Below are 16,759 nucleotides of genomic sequence, written 5' to 3' on the forward strand. Positions count from 1 at the left end.
AATGCTGCTACGCCGTTTCCTGGCACTGCAGTGCTTTAAACAGTAGCAGTTGCATGTGTCGGGAGGATCTTCCGCTACTGGCAGTCGTGGCCGAGTGGTTAAGGCGTCTGACTCGAAATCAGATTCCCTCTGGGAGCGTAGGTTCGAATCCTACCGGCTGCGTGTGATTTTGCGTAAAAACGAGCAGAAATTTTCGCACACATGTGACATGCGTGGGTGAAAGCGGATCCAAACCAGTGACACCATTCTCAACAAGACGGAAATTTATGTTTCAGAATACTGTTTCGCGACGGCCGCTGTCTGTTGCGGCTCTCGGTTTACCTCGCACGGACGCTAGTACTGCAGAAATCAGTCGCAGGCCCACGAACGCGCCCCCGTCATTTTGTCGCGCCGTCGCCGTGTTCGTGAGTACGCAGATGTGCTTCAAAGTGTTGGACAGAGCGAGCATTCATTTCTTGTTAAGAATCGCAATTCAATTCATTCGAGTGTGGCAAAAGCAGTGGTGCAGCGTTTTCCTTTCTTAAGATCTCGCAGCTGCTTGCAAGTATGTCCATCGTTTAAGACGACAGAAAAGTAGCGTCAGCGGGAAGTCGGTGAAGTCGCCATTGGAGCCATAAGCCAGTAATTACGACACGCGAATCACTCAAACACCATGCAGCATGTACCACAATGCTCGGCCGAGGGACCGGGTAGCTCAGCCGGTAGAGCGCTAGACTTTCAACCAAAGGGTCCCGGGTTCAAACCCCCGTCCAGGCCAAAATTGATACACTGTCGTAACGGCTAATGTGCTGGCAACGGAAGCACTACAGAAACGAGTGAGGCCATGTCGTGTTCTTACGTCAGATTGCTTGAAAAGTTGCACTTGCCGAGAGACGCTTCTGCGACCGGCAGTCGTGGCCGAGTGGTTAAGGCGTCTGACTAGAAATCAGATTCCCTCTGGGAGCGTAGGTTCGAGTCCTACCGACTGCGTCCTTTTTTGTGTCAAGAGGTGAAGAACATCTCCAACGGAACCGTGAAATGAGCGAATACGTGGGAAACACTGCATTCGAGACGCTTGTGAATTTTACAATTGTCCAGTGAGTGTCGACAAAACACGTAGCTCCTCTGCTGAGACGTACAAACTGCTGCAATTTCACTTTACATCGTGTGTCAGCTTTCTTCGATAGTCTGTTACGACCCTAGCGTAATGAGTTTATAGACAGCAGTCAGACGACGTTTTAATAGTAACAGCTCCACGCAACGACTACCCAACAGTAAAGGACATGAGGCAATGTGTCAGTATGCCTAAAGGGAGGGGTGATCAGGTAACGTGAGCCCGGATAGCTCAGTCGGTAGAGCATTAGGCTTTTAACCTAAGGGTCCAGGGTTCAAGTCCCTGTTCGGGCGGAAATTTTAATACCTTGGTAGCCGCACGTCTCGTAGCGGTGTAAGCACTACGGAAAAGAATGCTGCTACGCCGTTTCCTGGCACTGCAGTGCTTTAAACAGTAGCAGTTGCATGTGTCGGGAGGATCTTCCGCTACTGGCAGTCGTGGCCGAGTGGTTAAGGCGTCTGACTCGAAATCAGATTCCCTCTGGGAGCGTAGGTTCGAATCCTACCGGCTGCGTGTGATTTTGCGTAAAAACGAGCAGAAATTTTCGCACACATGTGACATGCGTGGGTGAAAGCGGATCCAAACCAGTGACACCATTCTCAACAAGACGGAAATTTATGTTTCAGAATACTGTTTCGCGACGGCCGCTGTCTGTTGCGGCTCTCGGTTTACCTCGCACGGACGCTAGTACTGCAGAAATCAGTCGCAGGCCCACGAACGCGCCCCCGTCATTTTGTCGCGCCGTCGCCGTGTTCGTGAGTACGCAGATGTGCTTCAAAGTGTTGGACAGAGCGAGCATTCATTTCTTGTTAAGAATCGCAATTCAATTCATTCGAGTGTGGCAAAAGCAGTGGTGCAGCGTTTTCCTTTCTTAAGATCTCGCAGCTGCTTGCAAGTATGTCCATCGTTTAAGACGACAGAAAAGTAGCGTCAGCGGGAAGTCGGTGAAGTCGCCATTGGAGCCATAAGCCAGTAATTACGACACGCGAATCACTCAAACACCATGCAGCATGTACCACAATGCTCGGCCGAGGGACCGGGTAGCTCAGCCGGTAGAGCGCTAGACTTTCAACCAAAGGGTCCCGGGTTCAAACCCCCGTCCAGGCCAAAATTGATACACTGTCGTAACGGCTAATGTGCTGGCAACGGAAGCACTACAGAAACGAGTGAGGCCATGTCGTGTTCTTACGTCAGATTGCTTGAAAAGTTGCACTTGCCGAGAGACGCTTCTGCGACCGGCAGTCGTGGCCGAGTGGTTAAGGCGTCTGACTAGAAATCAGATTCCCTCTGGGAGCGTAGGTTCGAGTCCTACCGACTGCGTCCTTTTTTGTGTCAAGAGGTGAAGAACATCTCCAACGGAACCGTGAAATGAGCGAATACGTGGGAAACACTGCATTCGAGACGCTTGTGAATTTTACAATTGTCCAGTGAGTGTCGACAAAACACGTAGCTCCTCTGCTGAGACGTACAAACTGCTGCAATTTCACTTTACATCGTGTGTCAGCTTTCTTCGATAGTCTGTTACGACCCTAGCGTAATGAGTTTATAGACAGCAGTCAGACGACGTTTTAATAGTAACAGCTCCACGCAACGACTACCCAACAGTAAAGGACATGAGGCAATGTGTCAGTATGCCTAAAGGGAGGGGTGATCAGGTAACGTGAGCCCGGATAGCTCAGTCGGTAGAGCATTAGGCTTTTAACCTAAGGGTCCAGGGTTCAAGTCCCTGTTCGGGCGGAAATTTTAATACCTTGGTAGCCGCACGTCTCGTAGCGGTGTAAGCACTACGGAAAAGAATGCTGCTACGCCGTTTCCTGGCACTGCAGTGCTTTAAACAGTAGCAGTTGCATGTGTCGGGAGGATCTTCCGCTACTGGCAGTCGTGGCCGAGTGGTTAAGGCGTCTGACTCGAAATCAGATTCCCTCTGGGAGCGTAGGTTCGAATCCTACCGGCTGCGTGTGATTTTGCGTAAAAACGAGCAGAAATTTTCGCACACATGTGACATGCGTGGGTGAAAGCGGATCCAAACCAGTGACACCATTCTCAACAAGACGGAAATTTATGTTTCAGAATACTGTTTCGCGACGGCCGCTGTCTGTTGCGGCTCTCGGTTTACCTCGCACGGACGCTAGTACTGCAGAAATCAGTCGCAGGCCCACGAACGCGCCCCCGTCATTTTGTCGCGCCGTCGCCGTGTTCGTGAGTACGCAGATGTGCTTCAAAGTGTTGGACAGAGCGAGCATTCATTTCTTGTTAAGAATCGCAATTCAATTCATTCGAGTGTGGCAAAAGCAGTGGTGCAGCGTTTTCCTTTCTTAAGATCTCGCAGCTGCTTGCAAGTATGTCCATCGTTTAAGACGACAGAAAAGTAGCGTCAGCGGTGCGTCAGTGGGAAGTCGGTGAAGTCGCCATTGGAGCCATAAGCCAGTAATTACGACACGCGAATCACTCAAACACCATGCAGCATGTACCACAATGCTCGGCCGAGGGACCGGGTAGCTCAGCCGGTAGAGCGCTAGACTTTCAACCAAAGGGTCCCGGGTTCAAACCCCCGTCCAGGCCAAAATTGATACACTGTCGTAACGGCTAATGTGCTGGCAACGGAAGCACTACAGAAACGAGTGAGGCCATGTCGTGTTCTTACGTCAGATTGCTTGAAAAGTTGCACTTGCCGAGAGACGCTTCTGCGACCGGCAGTCGTGGCCGAGTGGTTAAGGCGTCTGACTAGAAATCAGATTCCCTCTGGGAGCGTAGGTTCGAGTCCTACCGACTGCGTCCTTTGTTGTGTCAAGAGGTGAAGAACATCTCCAACGGAACCGTGAAATGAGCGAATACGTGGGAAACACTGCATTCGAGACGCTTGTGAATTTTACAATTGTCCAGTGAGTGTCGACAAAACACGTAGCTCCTCTGCTGAGACGTACAAACTGCTGCAATTTCACTTTACATCGTGTGTCAGCTTTCTTCGATAGTCTGTTACGACCCTAGCGTAATGAGTTTATAGACAGCAGTCAGACGACGTTTTAATAGTAACAGCTCCACGCAACGACTACCCAACAGTAAAGGACATGAGGCAATGTGTCAGTATGCCTAAAGGGAGGGGTGTTCAGGTAACGTGAGCCCGGATAGCTCAGTCGGTAGAGCATTAGGCTTTTAACCTAAGGGTCCAGGGTTCAAGTCCCTGTTCGGGCGGAAATTTTAATACCTTGGTAGCCGCACGTCTCGTAGCGGTGTAAGCACTACGGAAAAGAATGCTGCTACGCCGTTTCCTGGCACTGCAGTGCTTTAAACAGTAGCAGTTGCATGTGTCGGGAGGATCTTCCGCTACTGGCAGTCGTGGCCGAGTGGTTAAGGCGTCTGACTCGAAATCAGATTCCCTCTGGGAGCGTAGGTTCGAATCCTACCGGCTGCGTGTGATTTTGCGTAAAAACGAGCAGAAATTTTCGCACACATGTGACATGCGTGGGTGAAAGCGGATCCAAACCAGTGACACCATTCTCAACAAGACGGAAATTTATGTTTCAGAATACTGTTTCGCGACGGCCGCTGTCTGTTGCGGCTCTCGGTTTACCTCGCACGGACGCTAGTACTGCATAAATCAGTCGCAGGCCCACGAACGCGCCCCCGTCATTTTGTCGCGCCGTCGCCGTGTTCGTGAGTACGCAGATGTGCTTCAAAGTGTTGGACAGAGCGAGCATTCATTTCTTGTTAAGAATCGCAATTCAATTCATTCGAGTGTGGCAAAAGCAGTGGTGCAGCGTTTTCCTTTCTTAAGATCTCGCAGCTGCTTGCAAGTATGTCCATCGTTTAAGACGACAGAAAAGTAGCGTCAGCGGGAAGTCGGTGAAGTCGCCATTGGAGCCATAAGCCAGTAATTACGACACGCGAATCACTCAAACACCATGCAGCATGTACCACAATGCTCGGCCGAGGGACCGGGTAGCTCAGCCGGTAGAGCGCTAGACTTTCAACCAAAGGGTCCCGGGTTCAAACCCCCGTCCAGGCCAAAATTGATACACTGTCGTAACGGCTAATGTGCTGGCAACGGAAGCACTACAGAAACGAGTGAGGCCATGTCGTGTTCTTACGTCAGATTGCTTGAAAAGTTGCACTTGCCGAGAAACGCTTCTGCGACCGGCAGTCGTGGCCGAGTGGTTAAGGCGTCTGACTAGAAATCAGATTCCCTCTGGGAGCGTAGGTTCGAGTCCTACCGACTGCGTCCTTTGTTGTGTCAAGAGGTGAAGAACATCTCCAACGGAACCGTGAAATGAGCGAATACGTGGGAAACACTGCATTCGAGACGCTTGTGAATTTTACAATTGTCCAGTGAGTGTCGACAAAACACGTAGCTCCTCTGCTGAGACGTACAAACTGCTGCAATTTCACTTTACATCGTGTGTCAGCTTTCTTCGATAGTCTGTTACGACCCTAGCGTAATGAGTTTATAGACAGCAGTCAGACGACGTTTTAATAGTAACAGCTCCACGCAACGACTACCCAACAGTAAAGGACATGAGGCAATGTGTCAGTATGCCTAAAGGGAGGGGTGTTCAGGTAACGTGAGCCCGGATAGCTCAGTCGGTAGAGCATTAGGCTTTTAACCTAAGGGTCCAGGGTTCAAGTCCCTGTTCGGGCGGAAATTTTAATACCTTGGTAGCCGCACGTCTCGTAGCGGTGTAAGCACTACGGAAAAGAATGCTGCTACGCCGTTTCCTGGCACTGCAGTGCTTTAAACAGTAGCAGTTGCATGTGTCGGGAGGATCTTCCGCTACTGGCAGTCGTGGCCGAGTGGTTAAGGCGTCTGACTCGAAATCAGATTCCCTCTGGGAGCGTAGGTTCGAATCCTACCGGCTGCGTGTGATTTTGCGTAAAAACGAGCAGAAATTTTCGCACACATGTGACATGCGTGGGTGAAAGCGGATCCAAACCAGTGACACCATTCTCAACAAGACGGAAATTTATGTTTCAGAATACTGTTTCGCGACGGCCGCTGTCTGTTGCGGCTCTCGGTTTACCTCGCACGGACGCTAGTACTGCATAAATCAGTCGCAGGCCCACGAACGCGCCCCCGTCATTTTGTCGCGCCGTCGCCGTGTTCGTGAGTACGCAGATGTGCTTCAAAGTGTTGGACAGAGCGAGCATTCATTTCTTGTTAAGAATCGCAATTCAATTCATTCGAGTGTGGCAAAAGCAGTGGTGCAGCGTTTTCCTTTCTTAAGATCTCGCAGCTGCTTGCAAGTATGTCCATCGTTTAAGACGACAGAAAAGTAGCGTCAGCGGGAAGTCGGTGAAGTCGCCATTGGAGCCATAAGCCAGTAATTACGACACGCGAATCACTCAAACACCATGCAGCATGTACCACAATGCTCGGCCGAGGGACCGGGTAGCTCAGCCGGTAGAGCGCTAGACTTTCAACCAAAGGGTCCCGGGTTCAAACCCCCGTCCAGGCCAAAATTGATACACTGTCGTAACGGCTAATGTGCTGGCAACGGAAGCACTACAGAAACGAGTGAGGCCATGTCGTGTTCTTACGTCAGATTGCTTGAAAAGTTGCACTTGCCGAGAGACGCTTCTGCGACCGGCAGTCGTGGCCGAGTGGTTAAGGCGTCTGACTAGAAATCAGATTCCCTCTGGGAGCGTAGGTTCGAGTCCTACCGACTGCGTCCTTTTTTGTGTCAAGAGGTGAAGAACATCTCCAACGGAACCGTGAAATGAGCGAATACGTGGGAAACACTGCATTCGAGACGCTTGTGAATTTTACAATTGTCCAGTGAGTGTCGACAAAACACGTAGCTCCTCTGCTGAGACGTACAAACTGCTGCAATTTCACTTTACATCGTGTGTCAGCTTTCTTCGATAGTCTGTTACGACCCTAGCGTAATGAGTTTATAGACAGCAGTCAGACGACGTTTTAATAGTAACAGCTCCACGCAACGACTACCCAACAGTAAAGGACATGAGGCAATGTGTCAGTATGCCTAAAGGGAGGGGTGATCAGGTAACGTGAGCCCGGATAGCTCAGTCGGTAGAGCATTAGGCTTTTAACCTAAGGGTCCAGGGTTCAAGTCCCTGTTCGGGCGGAAATTTTAATACCTTGGTAGCCGCACGTCTCGTAGCGGTGTAAGCACTACGGAAAAGAATGCTGCTACGCCGTTTCCTGGCACTGCAGTGCTTTAAACAGTAGCAGTTGCATGTGTCGGGAGGATCTTCCGCTACTGGCAGTCGTGGCCGAGTGGTTAAGGCGTCTGACTCGAAATCAGATTCCCTCTGGGAGCGTAGGTTCGAATCCTACCGGCTGCGTGTGATTTTGCGTAAAAACGAGCAGAAATTTTCGCACACATGTGACATGCGTGGGTGAAAGCGGATCCAAACCAGTGACACCATTCTCAACAAGACGGAAATTTATGTTTCAGAATACTGTTTCGCGACGGCCGCTGTCTGTTGCGGCTCTCGGTTTACCTCGCACGGACGCTAGTACTGCAGAAATCAGTCGCAGGCCCACGAACGCGCCCCCGTCATTTTGTCGCGCCGTCGCCGTGTTCGTGAGTACGCAGATGTGCTTCAAAGTGTTGGACAGAGCGAGCATTCATTTCTTGTTAAGAATCGCAATTCAATTCATTCGAGTGTGGCAAAAGCAGTGGTGCAGCGTTTTCCTTTCTTAAGATCTCGCAGCTGCTTGCAAGTATGTCCATCGTTTAAGACGACAGAAAAGTAGCGTCAGCGGGAAGTCGGTGAAGTCGCCATTGGAGCCATAAGCCAGTAATTACGACACGCGAATCACTCAAACACCATGCAGCATGTACCACAATGCTCGGCCGAGGGACCGGGTAGCTCAGCCGGTAGAGCGCTAGACTTTCAACCAAAGGGTCCCGGGTTCAAACCCCCGTCCAGGCCAAAATTGATACACTGTCGTAACGGCTAATGTGCTGGCAACGGAAGCACTACAGAAACGAGTGAGGCCATGTCGTGTTCTTACGTCAGATTGCTTGAAAAGTTGCACTTGCCGAGAGACGCTTCTGCGACCGGCAGTCGTGGCCGAGTGGTTAAGGCGTCTGACTAGAAATCAGATTCCCTCTGGGAGCGTAGGTTCGAGTCCTACCGACTGCGTCCTTTTTTGTGTCAAGAGGTGAAGAACATCTCCAACGGAACCGTGAAATGAGCGAATACGTGGGAAACACTGCATTCGAGACGCTTGTGAATTTTACAATTGTCCAGTGAGTGTCGACAAAACACGTAGCTCCTCTGCTGAGACGTACAAACTGCTGCAATTTCACTTTACATCGTGTGTCAGCTTTCTTCGATAGTCTGTTACGACCCTAGCGTAATGAGTTTATAGACAGCAGTCAGACGACGTTTTAATAGTAACAGCTCCACGCAACGACTACCCAACAGTAAAGGACATGAGGCAATGTGTCAGTATGCCTAAAGGGAGGGGTGATCAGGTAACGTGAGCCCGGATAGCTCAGTCGGTAGAGCATTAGGCTTTTAACCTAAGGGTCCAGGGTTCAAGTCCCTGTTCGGGCGGAAATTTTAATACCTTGGTAGCCGCACGTCTCGTAGCGGTGTAAGCACTACGGAAAAGAATGCTGCTACGCCGTTTCCTGGCACTGCAGTGCTTTAAACAGTAGCAGTTGCATGTGTCGGGAGGATCTTCCGCTACTGGCAGTCGTGGCCGAGTGGTTAAGGCGTCTGACTCGAAATCAGATTCCCTCTGGGAGCGTAGGTTCGAATCCTACCGGCTGCGTGTGATTTTGCGTAAAAACGAGCAGAAATTTTCGCACACATGTGACATGCGTGGGTGAAAGCGGATCCAAACCAGTGACACCATTCTCAACAAGACGGAAATTTATGTTTCAGAATACTGTTTCGCGACGGCCGCTGTCTGTTGCGGCTCTCGGTTTACCTCGCACGGACGCTAGTACTGCAGAAATCAGTCGCAGGCCCACGAACGCGCCCCCGTCATTTTGTCGCGCCGTCGCCGTGTTCGTGAGTACGCAGATGTGCTTCAAAGTGTTGGACAGAGCGAGCATTCATTTCTTGTTAAGAATCGCAATTCAATTCATTCGAGTGTGGCAAAAGCAGTGGTGCAGCGTTTTCCTTTCTTAAGATCTCGCAGCTGCTTGCAAGTATGTCCATCGTTTAAGACGACAGAAAAGTAGCGTCAGCGGTGCGTCAGTGGGAAGTCGGTGAAGTCGCCATTGGAGCCATAAGCCAGTAATTACGACACGCGAATCACTCAAACACCATGCAGCATGTACCACAATGCTCGGCCGAGGGACCGGGTAGCTCAGCCGGTAGAGCGCTAGACTTTCAACCAAAGGGTCCCGGGTTCAAACCCCCGTCCAGGCCAAAATTGATACACTGTCGTAACGGCTAATGTGCTGGCAACGGAAGCACTACAGAAACGAGTGAGGCCATGTCGTGTTCTTACGTCAGATTGCTTGAAAAGTTGCACTTGCCGAGAGACGCTTCTGCGACCGGCAGTCGTGGCCGAGTGGTTAAGGCGTCTGACTAGAAATCAGATTCCCTCTGGGAGCGTAGGTTCGAGTCCTACCGACTGCGTCCTTTGTTGTGTCAAGAGGTGAAGAACATCTCCAACGGAACCGTGAAATGAGCGAATACGTGGGAAACACTGCATTCGAGACGCTTGTGAATTTTACAATTGTCCAGTGAGTGTCGACAAAACACGTAGCTCCTCTGCTGAGACGTACAAACTGCTGCAATTTCACTTTACATCGTGTGTCAGCTTTCTTCGATAGTCTGTTACGACCCTAGCGTAATGAGTTTATAGACAGCAGTCAGACGACGTTTTAATAGTAACAGCTCCACGCAACGACTACCCAACAGTAAAGGACATGAGGCAATGTGTCAGTATGCCTAAAGGGAGGGGTGTTCAGGTAACGTGAGCCCGGATAGCTCAGTCGGTAGAGCATTAGGCTTTTAACCTAAGGGTCCAGGGTTCAAGTCCCTGTTCGGGCGGAAATTTTAATACCTTGGTAGCCGCACGTCTCGTAGCGGTGTAAGCACTACGGAAAAGAATGCTGCTACGCCGTTTCCTGGCACTGCAGTGCTTTAAACAGTAGCAGTTGCATGTGTCGGGAGGATCTTCCGCTACTGGCAGTCGTGGCCGAGTGGTTAAGGCGTCTGACTCGAAATCAGATTCCCTCTGGGAGCGTAGGTTCGAATCCTACCGGCTGCGTGTGATTTTGCGTAAAAACGAGCAGAAATTTTCGCACACATGTGACATGCGTGGGTGAAAGCGGATCCAAACCAGTGACACCATTCTCAACAAGACGGAAATTTATGTTTCAGAATACTGTTTCGCGACGGCCGCTGTCTGTTGCGGCTCTCGGTTTACCTCGCACGGACGCTAGTACTGCAGAAATCAGTCGCAGGCCCACGAACGCGCCCCCGTCATTTTGTCGCGCCGTCGCCGTGTTCGTGAGTACGCAGATGTGCTTCAAAGTGTTGGACAGAGCGAGCATTCATTTCTTGTTAAGAATCGCAATTCAATTCATTCGAGTGTGGCAAAAGCAGTGGTGCAGCGTTTTCCTTTCTTAAGATCTCGCAGCTGCTTGCAAGTATGTCCATCGTTTAAGACGACAGAAAAGTAGCGTCAGCGGGAAGTCGGTGAAGTCGCCATTGGAGCCATAAGCCAGTAATTACGACACGCGAATCACTCAAACACCATGCAGCATGTACCACAATGCTCGGCCGAGGGACCGGGTAGCTCAGCCGGTAGAGCGCTAGACTTTCAACCAAAGGGTCCCGGGTTCAAACCCCCGTCCAGGCCAAAATTGATACACTGTCGTAACGGCTAATGTGCTGGCAACGGAAGCACTACAGAAACGAGTGAGGCCATGTCGTGTTCTTACGTCAGATTGCTTGAAAAGTTGCACTTGCCGAGAGACGCTTCTGCGACCGGCAGTCGTGGCCGAGTGGTTAAGGCGTCTGACTAGAAATCAGATTCCCTCTGGGAGCGTAGGTTCGAGTCCTACCGACTGCGTCCTTTTTTGTGTCAAGAGGTGAAGAACATCTCCAACGGAACCGTGAAATGAGCGAATACGTGGGAAACACTGCATTCGAGACGCTTGTGAATTTTACAATTGTCCAGTGAGTGTCGACAAAACACGTAGCTCCTCTGCTGAGACGTACAAACTGCTGCAATTTCACTTTACATCGTGTGTCAGCTTTCTTCGATAGTCTGTTACGACCCTAGCGTAATGAGTTTATAGACAGCAGTCAGACGACGTTTTAATAGTAACAGCTCCACGCAACGACTACCCAACAGTAAAGGACATGAGGCAATGTGTCAGTATGCCTAAAGGGAGGGGTGATCAGGTAACGTGAGCCCGGATAGCTCAGTCGGTAGAGCATTAGGCTTTTAACCTAAGGGTCCAGGGTTCAAGTCCCTGTTCGGGCGGAAATTTTAATACCTTGGTAGCCGCACGTCTCGTAGCGGTGTAAGCACTACGGAAAAGAATGCTGCTACGCCGTTTCCTGGCACTGCAGTGCTTTAAACAGTAGCAGTTGCATGTGTCGGGAGGATCTTCCGCTACTGGCAGTCGTGGCCGAGTGGTTAAGGCGTCTGACTCGAAATCAGATTCCCTCTGGGAGCGTAGGTTCGAATCCTACCGGCTGCGTGTGATTTTGCGTAAAAACGAGCAGAAATTTTCGCACACATGTGACATGCGTGGGTGAAAGCGGATCCAAACCAGTGACACCATTCTCAACAAGACGGAAATTTATGTTTCAGAATACTGTTTCGCGACGGCCGCTGTCTGTTGCGGCTCTCGGTTTACCTCGCACGGACGCTAGTACTGCAGAAATCAGTCGCAGGCCCACGAACGCGCCCCCGTCATTTTGTCGCGCCGTCGCCGTGTTCGTGAGTACGCAGATGTGCTTCAAAGTGTTGGACAGAGCGAGCATTCATTTCTTGTTAAGAATCGCAATTCAATTCATTCGAGTGTGGCAAAAGCAGTGGTGCAGCGTTTTCCTTTTCTTAAGATCTCGCAGCTGCTTGCAAGTATGTCCATCGTTTAAGACGACAGAAAAGTAGCGTCAGCGGTGCGTCAGTGGGAAGTCGGTGAAGTCGCCATTGGAGCCATAAGCCAGTAATTACGACACGCGAATCACTCAAACACCATGCAGCATGTACCACAATGCTCGGCCGAGGGACCGGGTAGCTCAGCCGGTAGAGCGCTAGACTTTCAACCAAAGGGTCCCGGGTTCAAACCCCCGTCCAGGCCAAAATTGATACACTGTCGTAACGGCTAATGTGCTGGCAACGGAAGCACTACAGAAACGAGTGAGGCCATGTCGTGTTCTTACGTCAGATTGCTTGAAAAGTTGCACTTGCCGAGAGACGCTTCTGCGACCGGCAGTCGTGGCCGAGTGGTTAAGGCGTCTGACTAGAAATCAGATTCCCTCTGGGAGCGTAGGTTCGAGTCCTACCGACTGCGTCCTTTGTTGTGTCAAGAGGTGAAGAACATCTCCAACGGAACCGTGAAATGAGCGAATACGTGGGAAACACTGCATTCGAGACGCTTGTGAATTTTACAATTGTCCAGTGAGTGTCGACAAAACACGTAGCTCCTCTGCTGAGACGTACAAACTGCTGCAATTTCACTTTACATCGTGTGTCAGCTTTCTTCGATAGTCTGTTACGACCCTAGCGTAATGAGTTTATAGACAGCAGTCAGACGACGTTTTAATAGTAACAGCTCCACGCAACGACTACCCAACAGTAAAGGACATGAGGCAATGTGTCAGTATGCCTAAAGGGAGGGGTGTTCAGGTAACGTGAGCCCGGATAGCTCAGTCGGTAGAGCATTAGGCTTTTAACCTAAGGGTCCAGGGTTCAAGTCCCTGTTCGGGCGGAAATTTTAATACCTTGGTAGCCGCACGTCTCGTAGCGGTGTAAGCACTACGGAAAAGAATGCTGCTACGCCGTTTCCTGGCACTGCAGTGCTTTAAACAGTAGCAGTTGCATGTGTCGGGAGGATCTTCCGCTACTGGCAGTCGTGGCCGAGTGGTTAAGGCGTCTGACTCGAAATCAGATTCCCTCTGGGAGCGTAGGTTCGAATCCTACCGGCTGCGTGTGATTTTGCGTAAAAACGAGCAGAAATTTTCGCACACATGTGACATGCGTGGGTGAAAGCGGATCCAAACCAGTGACACCATTCTCAACAAGACGGAAATTTATGTTTCAGAATACTGTTTCGCGACGGCCGCTGTCTGTTGCGGCTCTCGGTTTACCTCGCACGGACGCTAGTACTGCAGAAATCAGTCGCAGGCCCACGAACGCGCCCCCGTCATTTTGTCGCGCCGTCGCCGTGTTCGTGAGTACGCAGATGTGCTTCAAAGTGTTGGACAGAGCGAGCATTCATTTCTTGTTAAGAATCGCAATTCAATTCATTCGAGTGTGGCAAAAGCAGTGGTGCAGCGTTTTCCTTTCTTAAGATCTCGCAGCTGCTTGCAAGTATGTCCATCGTTTAAGACGACAGAAAAGTAGCGTCAGCGGGAAGTCGGTGAAGTCGCCATTGGAGCCATAAGCCAGTAATTACGACACGCGAATCACTCAAACACCATGCAGCATGTACCACAATGCTCGGCCGAGGGACCGGGTAGCTCAGCCGGTAGAGCGCTAGACTTTCAACCAAAGGGTCCCGGGTTCAAACCCCCGTCCAGGCCAAAATTGATACACTGTCGTAACGGCTAATGTGCTGGCAACGGAAGCACTACAGAAACGAGTGAGGCCATGTCGTGTTCTTACGTCAGATTGCTTGAAAAGTTGCACTTGCCGAGAGACGCTTCTGCGACCGGCAGTCGTGGCCGAGTGGTTAAGGCGTCTGACTAGAAATCAGATTCCCTATGGGAGCGTAGGTTCGAGTCCTACCGACTGCGTCCTTTTTTGTGTCAAGAGGTGAAGAACATCTCCAACGGAACCGTGAAATGAGCGAATACGTGGGAAACACTGCATTCGAGACGCTTGTGAATTTTACAATTGTCCAGTGAGTGTCGACAAAACACGTAGCTCCTCTGCTGAGACGTACAAACTGCTGCAATTTCACTTTACATCGTGTGTCAGCTTTCTTCGATAGTCTGTTACGACCCTAGCGTAATGAGTTTATAGACAGCAGTCAGACGACGTTTTAATAGTAACAGCTCCACGCAACGACTACCCAACAGTAAAGGACATGAGGCAATGTGTCAGTATGCCTAAAGGGAGGGGTGATCAGGTAACGTGAGCCCGGATAGCTCAGTCGGTAGAGCATTAGGCTTTTAACCTAAGGGTCCAGGGTTCAAGTCCCTGTTCGGGCGGAAATTTTAATACCTTGGTAGCCGCACGTCTCGTAGCGGTGTAAGCACTACGGAAAAGAATGCTGCTACGCCGTTTCCTGGCACTGCAGTGCTTTAAACAGTAGCAGTTGCATGTGTCGGGAGGATCTTCCGCTACTGGCAGTCGTGGCCGAGTGGTTAAGGCGTCTGACTCGAAATCAGATTCCCTCTGGGAGCGTAGGTTCGAATCCTACCGGCTGCGTGTGATTTTGCGTAAAAACGAGCAGAAATTTTCGCACACATGTGACATGCGTGGGTGAAAGCGGATCCAAACCAGTGACACCATTCTCAACAAGACGGAAATTTATGTTTCAGAATACTGTTTCGCGACGGCCGCTGTCTGTTGCGGCTCTCGGTTTACCTCGCACGGACGCTAGTACTGCAGAAATCAGTCGCAGGCCCACGAACGCGCCCCCGTCATTTTGTCGCGCCGTCGCCGTGTTCGTGAGTACGCAGATGTGCTTCAAAGTGTTGGACAGAGCGAGCATTCATTTCTTGTTAAGAATCGCAATTCAATTCATTCGAGTGTGGCAAAAGCAGTGGTGCAGCGTTTTCCTTTTCTTAAGATCTCGCAGCTGCTTGCAAGTATGTCCATCGTTTAAGACGACAGAAAAGTAGCGTCAGCGGTGCGTCAGTGGGAAGTCGGTGAAGTCGCCATTGGAGCCATAAGCCAGTAATTACGACACGCGAATCACTCAAACACCATGCAGCATGTACCACAATGCTCGGCCGAGGGACCGGGTAGCTCAGCCGGTAGAGCGCTAGACTTTCAACCAAAGGGTCCCGGGTTCAAACCCCCGTCCAGGCCAAAATTGATACACTGTCGTAACGGCTAATGTGCTGGCAACGGAAGCACTACAGAAACGAGTGAGGCCATGTCGTGTTCTTACGTCAGATTGCTTGAAAAGTTGCACTTGCCGAGAGACGCTTCTGCGACCGGCAGTCGTGGCCGAGTGGTTAAGGCGTCTGACTAGAAATCAGATTCCCTATGGGAGCGTAGGTTCGAGTCCTACCGACTGCGTCCTTTTTTGTGTCAAGAGGTGAAGAACATCTCCAACGGAACCGTGAAATGAGCGAATACGTGGGAAACACTGCATTCGAGACGCTTGTGAATTTTACAATTGTCCAGTGAGTGTCGACAAAACACGTAGCTCCTCTGCTGAGACGTACAAACTGCTGCAATTTCACTTTACATCGTGTGTCAGCTTTCTTCGATAGTCTGTTACGACCCTAGCGTAATGAGTTTATAGACAGCAGTCAGACGACGTTTTAATAGTAACAGCTCCACGCAACGACTACCCAACAGTAAAGGACATGAGGCAATGTGTCAGTATGCCTAAAGGGAGGGGTGTTCAGGTAACGTGAGCCCGGATAGCTCAGTCGGTAGAGCATTAGGCTTTTAACCTAAGGGTCCAGGGTTCAAAGTCCCTGTTCGGGCGGAAATTTTAATACCTTGGTAGCCGCACGTCTCGTAGCGGTGTAAGCACTACGGAAAAGAATGCTGCTACGCCGTTTCCTGGCACTGCAGTGCTTTAAACAGTAGCAGTTGCATGTGTCGGGAGGATCTTCCGCTACTGGCAGTCGTGGCCGAGTGGTTAAGGCGTCTGACTCGAAATCAGATTCCCTCTGGGAGCGTAGGTTCGAATCCTACCGGCTGCGTGTGATTTTGCGTAAAAACGAGCAGAAATTTTCGCACACATGTGACATGCGTGGGTGAAAGCGGATCCAAACCAGTGACACCATTCTCAACAAGACGGAAATTTATGTTTCAGAATACTGTTTCGCGACGGCCGCTGTCTGTTGCGGCTCTCGGTTTACCTCGCACGGACGCTAGTACTGCAGAAATCAGTCGCAGGCCCACGAACGCGCCCCCGTCATTTTGTCGCGCCGTCGCCGTGTTCGTGAGTACGCAGATGTGCTTCAAAGTGTTGGACAGAGCGAGCATTCATTTCTTGTTAAGAATCGCAATTCAATTCATTCGAGTGTGGCAAAAGCAGTGGTGCAGCGTTTTCCTTTCTTAAGATCTCGCAGCTGCTTGCAAGTATGTCCATCGTTTAAGACGACAGAAAAGTAGCGTCAGCGGGAAGTCGGTGAAGTCGCCATTGGAGCCATAAGCCAGTAATTACGACACGCGAATCACTCAAACACCATGCAGCATGTACCACAATGCTCGGCCGAGGGACCGGGTAGCTCAGCCGGTAGAGCGCTAGACTTTCAACCAAAGGGTCCCGGGTTCAAACCCCCGTCCAGGCCAAAATTGATACACTGTCGTAACGGCTAATGTGCTGGCAACGGAAGCACTACAGAAACGAGTGAGGCCATGTC

At 50.6% G+C, this 16,759-nt stretch overlaps 34 non-coding genes across 34 annotated transcripts; all 34 read left to right on the top strand.

Annotated features, from left to right (window-relative positions):
- The first annotated feature begins 80 nt into the window (after positions 1 to 80).
- Trnas-cga (transfer RNA serine (anticodon CGA)) lies at positions 81 to 162 on the top strand. The gene has a single exon. It is a non-coding gene; the product is annotated as a tRNA-Ser (tRNA).
- A 725-nt stretch (positions 163 to 887) lies between these two features.
- Positions 888 to 969, top strand: Trnas-aga (transfer RNA serine (anticodon AGA)). The gene has a single exon. It is a non-coding gene; the product is annotated as a tRNA-Ser (tRNA).
- Positions 970 to 1,313: 344 nt separating this feature from the next.
- Positions 1,314 to 1,386, top strand: Trnak-uuu (transfer RNA lysine (anticodon UUU)). Its single transcript has one exon. It is a non-coding gene; the product is annotated as a tRNA-Lys (tRNA).
- A 138-nt stretch (positions 1,387 to 1,524) lies between these two features.
- Positions 1,525 to 1,606, top strand: Trnas-cga (transfer RNA serine (anticodon CGA)). Its single transcript has one exon. It is a non-coding gene; the product is annotated as a tRNA-Ser (tRNA).
- Positions 1,607 to 2,331: 725 nt separating this feature from the next.
- On the top strand, positions 2,332 to 2,413 carry Trnas-aga (transfer RNA serine (anticodon AGA)). The gene has a single exon. It is a non-coding gene; the product is annotated as a tRNA-Ser (tRNA).
- A 344-nt stretch (positions 2,414 to 2,757) lies between these two features.
- On the top strand, positions 2,758 to 2,830 carry Trnak-uuu (transfer RNA lysine (anticodon UUU)). Its single transcript has one exon. It is a non-coding gene; the product is annotated as a tRNA-Lys (tRNA).
- Positions 2,831 to 2,968: 138 nt separating this feature from the next.
- Positions 2,969 to 3,050, top strand: Trnas-cga (transfer RNA serine (anticodon CGA)). Its single transcript has one exon. It is a non-coding gene; the product is annotated as a tRNA-Ser (tRNA).
- Positions 3,051 to 3,786: 736 nt separating this feature from the next.
- Positions 3,787 to 3,868, top strand: Trnas-aga (transfer RNA serine (anticodon AGA)). The gene has a single exon. It is a non-coding gene; the product is annotated as a tRNA-Ser (tRNA).
- Positions 3,869 to 4,212: 344 nt separating this feature from the next.
- On the top strand, positions 4,213 to 4,285 carry Trnak-uuu (transfer RNA lysine (anticodon UUU)). The gene has a single exon. It is a non-coding gene; the product is annotated as a tRNA-Lys (tRNA).
- A 138-nt stretch (positions 4,286 to 4,423) lies between these two features.
- Trnas-cga (transfer RNA serine (anticodon CGA)) lies at positions 4,424 to 4,505 on the top strand. The gene has a single exon. It is a non-coding gene; the product is annotated as a tRNA-Ser (tRNA).
- A 725-nt stretch (positions 4,506 to 5,230) lies between these two features.
- Trnas-aga (transfer RNA serine (anticodon AGA)) lies at positions 5,231 to 5,312 on the top strand. Its single transcript has one exon. It is a non-coding gene; the product is annotated as a tRNA-Ser (tRNA).
- A 344-nt stretch (positions 5,313 to 5,656) lies between these two features.
- Trnak-uuu (transfer RNA lysine (anticodon UUU)) lies at positions 5,657 to 5,729 on the top strand. Its single transcript has one exon. It is a non-coding gene; the product is annotated as a tRNA-Lys (tRNA).
- A 138-nt stretch (positions 5,730 to 5,867) lies between these two features.
- Trnas-cga (transfer RNA serine (anticodon CGA)) lies at positions 5,868 to 5,949 on the top strand. The gene has a single exon. It is a non-coding gene; the product is annotated as a tRNA-Ser (tRNA).
- A 725-nt stretch (positions 5,950 to 6,674) lies between these two features.
- On the top strand, positions 6,675 to 6,756 carry Trnas-aga (transfer RNA serine (anticodon AGA)). The gene has a single exon. It is a non-coding gene; the product is annotated as a tRNA-Ser (tRNA).
- Positions 6,757 to 7,100: 344 nt separating this feature from the next.
- Trnak-uuu (transfer RNA lysine (anticodon UUU)) lies at positions 7,101 to 7,173 on the top strand. Its single transcript has one exon. It is a non-coding gene; the product is annotated as a tRNA-Lys (tRNA).
- A 138-nt stretch (positions 7,174 to 7,311) lies between these two features.
- On the top strand, positions 7,312 to 7,393 carry Trnas-cga (transfer RNA serine (anticodon CGA)). Its single transcript has one exon. It is a non-coding gene; the product is annotated as a tRNA-Ser (tRNA).
- A 725-nt stretch (positions 7,394 to 8,118) lies between these two features.
- On the top strand, positions 8,119 to 8,200 carry Trnas-aga (transfer RNA serine (anticodon AGA)). Its single transcript has one exon. It is a non-coding gene; the product is annotated as a tRNA-Ser (tRNA).
- A 344-nt stretch (positions 8,201 to 8,544) lies between these two features.
- On the top strand, positions 8,545 to 8,617 carry Trnak-uuu (transfer RNA lysine (anticodon UUU)). Its single transcript has one exon. It is a non-coding gene; the product is annotated as a tRNA-Lys (tRNA).
- A 138-nt stretch (positions 8,618 to 8,755) lies between these two features.
- Positions 8,756 to 8,837, top strand: Trnas-cga (transfer RNA serine (anticodon CGA)). The gene has a single exon. It is a non-coding gene; the product is annotated as a tRNA-Ser (tRNA).
- Positions 8,838 to 9,573: 736 nt separating this feature from the next.
- Trnas-aga (transfer RNA serine (anticodon AGA)) lies at positions 9,574 to 9,655 on the top strand. The gene has a single exon. It is a non-coding gene; the product is annotated as a tRNA-Ser (tRNA).
- Positions 9,656 to 9,999: 344 nt separating this feature from the next.
- On the top strand, positions 10,000 to 10,072 carry Trnak-uuu (transfer RNA lysine (anticodon UUU)). Its single transcript has one exon. It is a non-coding gene; the product is annotated as a tRNA-Lys (tRNA).
- A 138-nt stretch (positions 10,073 to 10,210) lies between these two features.
- On the top strand, positions 10,211 to 10,292 carry Trnas-cga (transfer RNA serine (anticodon CGA)). Its single transcript has one exon. It is a non-coding gene; the product is annotated as a tRNA-Ser (tRNA).
- Positions 10,293 to 11,017: 725 nt separating this feature from the next.
- Trnas-aga (transfer RNA serine (anticodon AGA)) lies at positions 11,018 to 11,099 on the top strand. The gene has a single exon. It is a non-coding gene; the product is annotated as a tRNA-Ser (tRNA).
- A 344-nt stretch (positions 11,100 to 11,443) lies between these two features.
- Positions 11,444 to 11,516, top strand: Trnak-uuu (transfer RNA lysine (anticodon UUU)). The gene has a single exon. It is a non-coding gene; the product is annotated as a tRNA-Lys (tRNA).
- A 138-nt stretch (positions 11,517 to 11,654) lies between these two features.
- Trnas-cga (transfer RNA serine (anticodon CGA)) lies at positions 11,655 to 11,736 on the top strand. The gene has a single exon. It is a non-coding gene; the product is annotated as a tRNA-Ser (tRNA).
- Positions 11,737 to 12,473: 737 nt separating this feature from the next.
- Positions 12,474 to 12,555, top strand: Trnas-aga (transfer RNA serine (anticodon AGA)). The gene has a single exon. It is a non-coding gene; the product is annotated as a tRNA-Ser (tRNA).
- Positions 12,556 to 12,899: 344 nt separating this feature from the next.
- Positions 12,900 to 12,972, top strand: Trnak-uuu (transfer RNA lysine (anticodon UUU)). Its single transcript has one exon. It is a non-coding gene; the product is annotated as a tRNA-Lys (tRNA).
- A 138-nt stretch (positions 12,973 to 13,110) lies between these two features.
- Positions 13,111 to 13,192, top strand: Trnas-cga (transfer RNA serine (anticodon CGA)). Its single transcript has one exon. It is a non-coding gene; the product is annotated as a tRNA-Ser (tRNA).
- A 725-nt stretch (positions 13,193 to 13,917) lies between these two features.
- On the top strand, positions 13,918 to 13,999 carry Trnas-aga (transfer RNA serine (anticodon AGA)). The gene has a single exon. It is a non-coding gene; the product is annotated as a tRNA-Ser (tRNA).
- A 344-nt stretch (positions 14,000 to 14,343) lies between these two features.
- Trnak-uuu (transfer RNA lysine (anticodon UUU)) lies at positions 14,344 to 14,416 on the top strand. The gene has a single exon. It is a non-coding gene; the product is annotated as a tRNA-Lys (tRNA).
- Positions 14,417 to 14,554: 138 nt separating this feature from the next.
- Positions 14,555 to 14,636, top strand: Trnas-cga (transfer RNA serine (anticodon CGA)). The gene has a single exon. It is a non-coding gene; the product is annotated as a tRNA-Ser (tRNA).
- Positions 14,637 to 15,373: 737 nt separating this feature from the next.
- Positions 15,374 to 15,455, top strand: Trnas-aga (transfer RNA serine (anticodon AGA)). The gene has a single exon. It is a non-coding gene; the product is annotated as a tRNA-Ser (tRNA).
- A 344-nt stretch (positions 15,456 to 15,799) lies between these two features.
- On the top strand, positions 15,800 to 15,873 carry Trnak-uuu (transfer RNA lysine (anticodon UUU)). The gene has a single exon. It is a non-coding gene; the product is annotated as a tRNA-Lys (tRNA).
- A 138-nt stretch (positions 15,874 to 16,011) lies between these two features.
- Trnas-cga (transfer RNA serine (anticodon CGA)) lies at positions 16,012 to 16,093 on the top strand. Its single transcript has one exon. It is a non-coding gene; the product is annotated as a tRNA-Ser (tRNA).
- The last annotated feature ends 666 nt before the right edge of the window (positions 16,094 to 16,759 follow it).

The sequence above is a fragment of the Schistocerca nitens genome, chromosome 4, assembly GCF_023898315.1.
Source record: "Schistocerca nitens isolate TAMUIC-IGC-003100 chromosome 4, iqSchNite1.1, whole genome shotgun sequence".
NCBI classification, from domain to species: Eukaryota; Metazoa; Arthropoda; class Insecta; order Orthoptera; family Acrididae; genus Schistocerca; species Schistocerca nitens.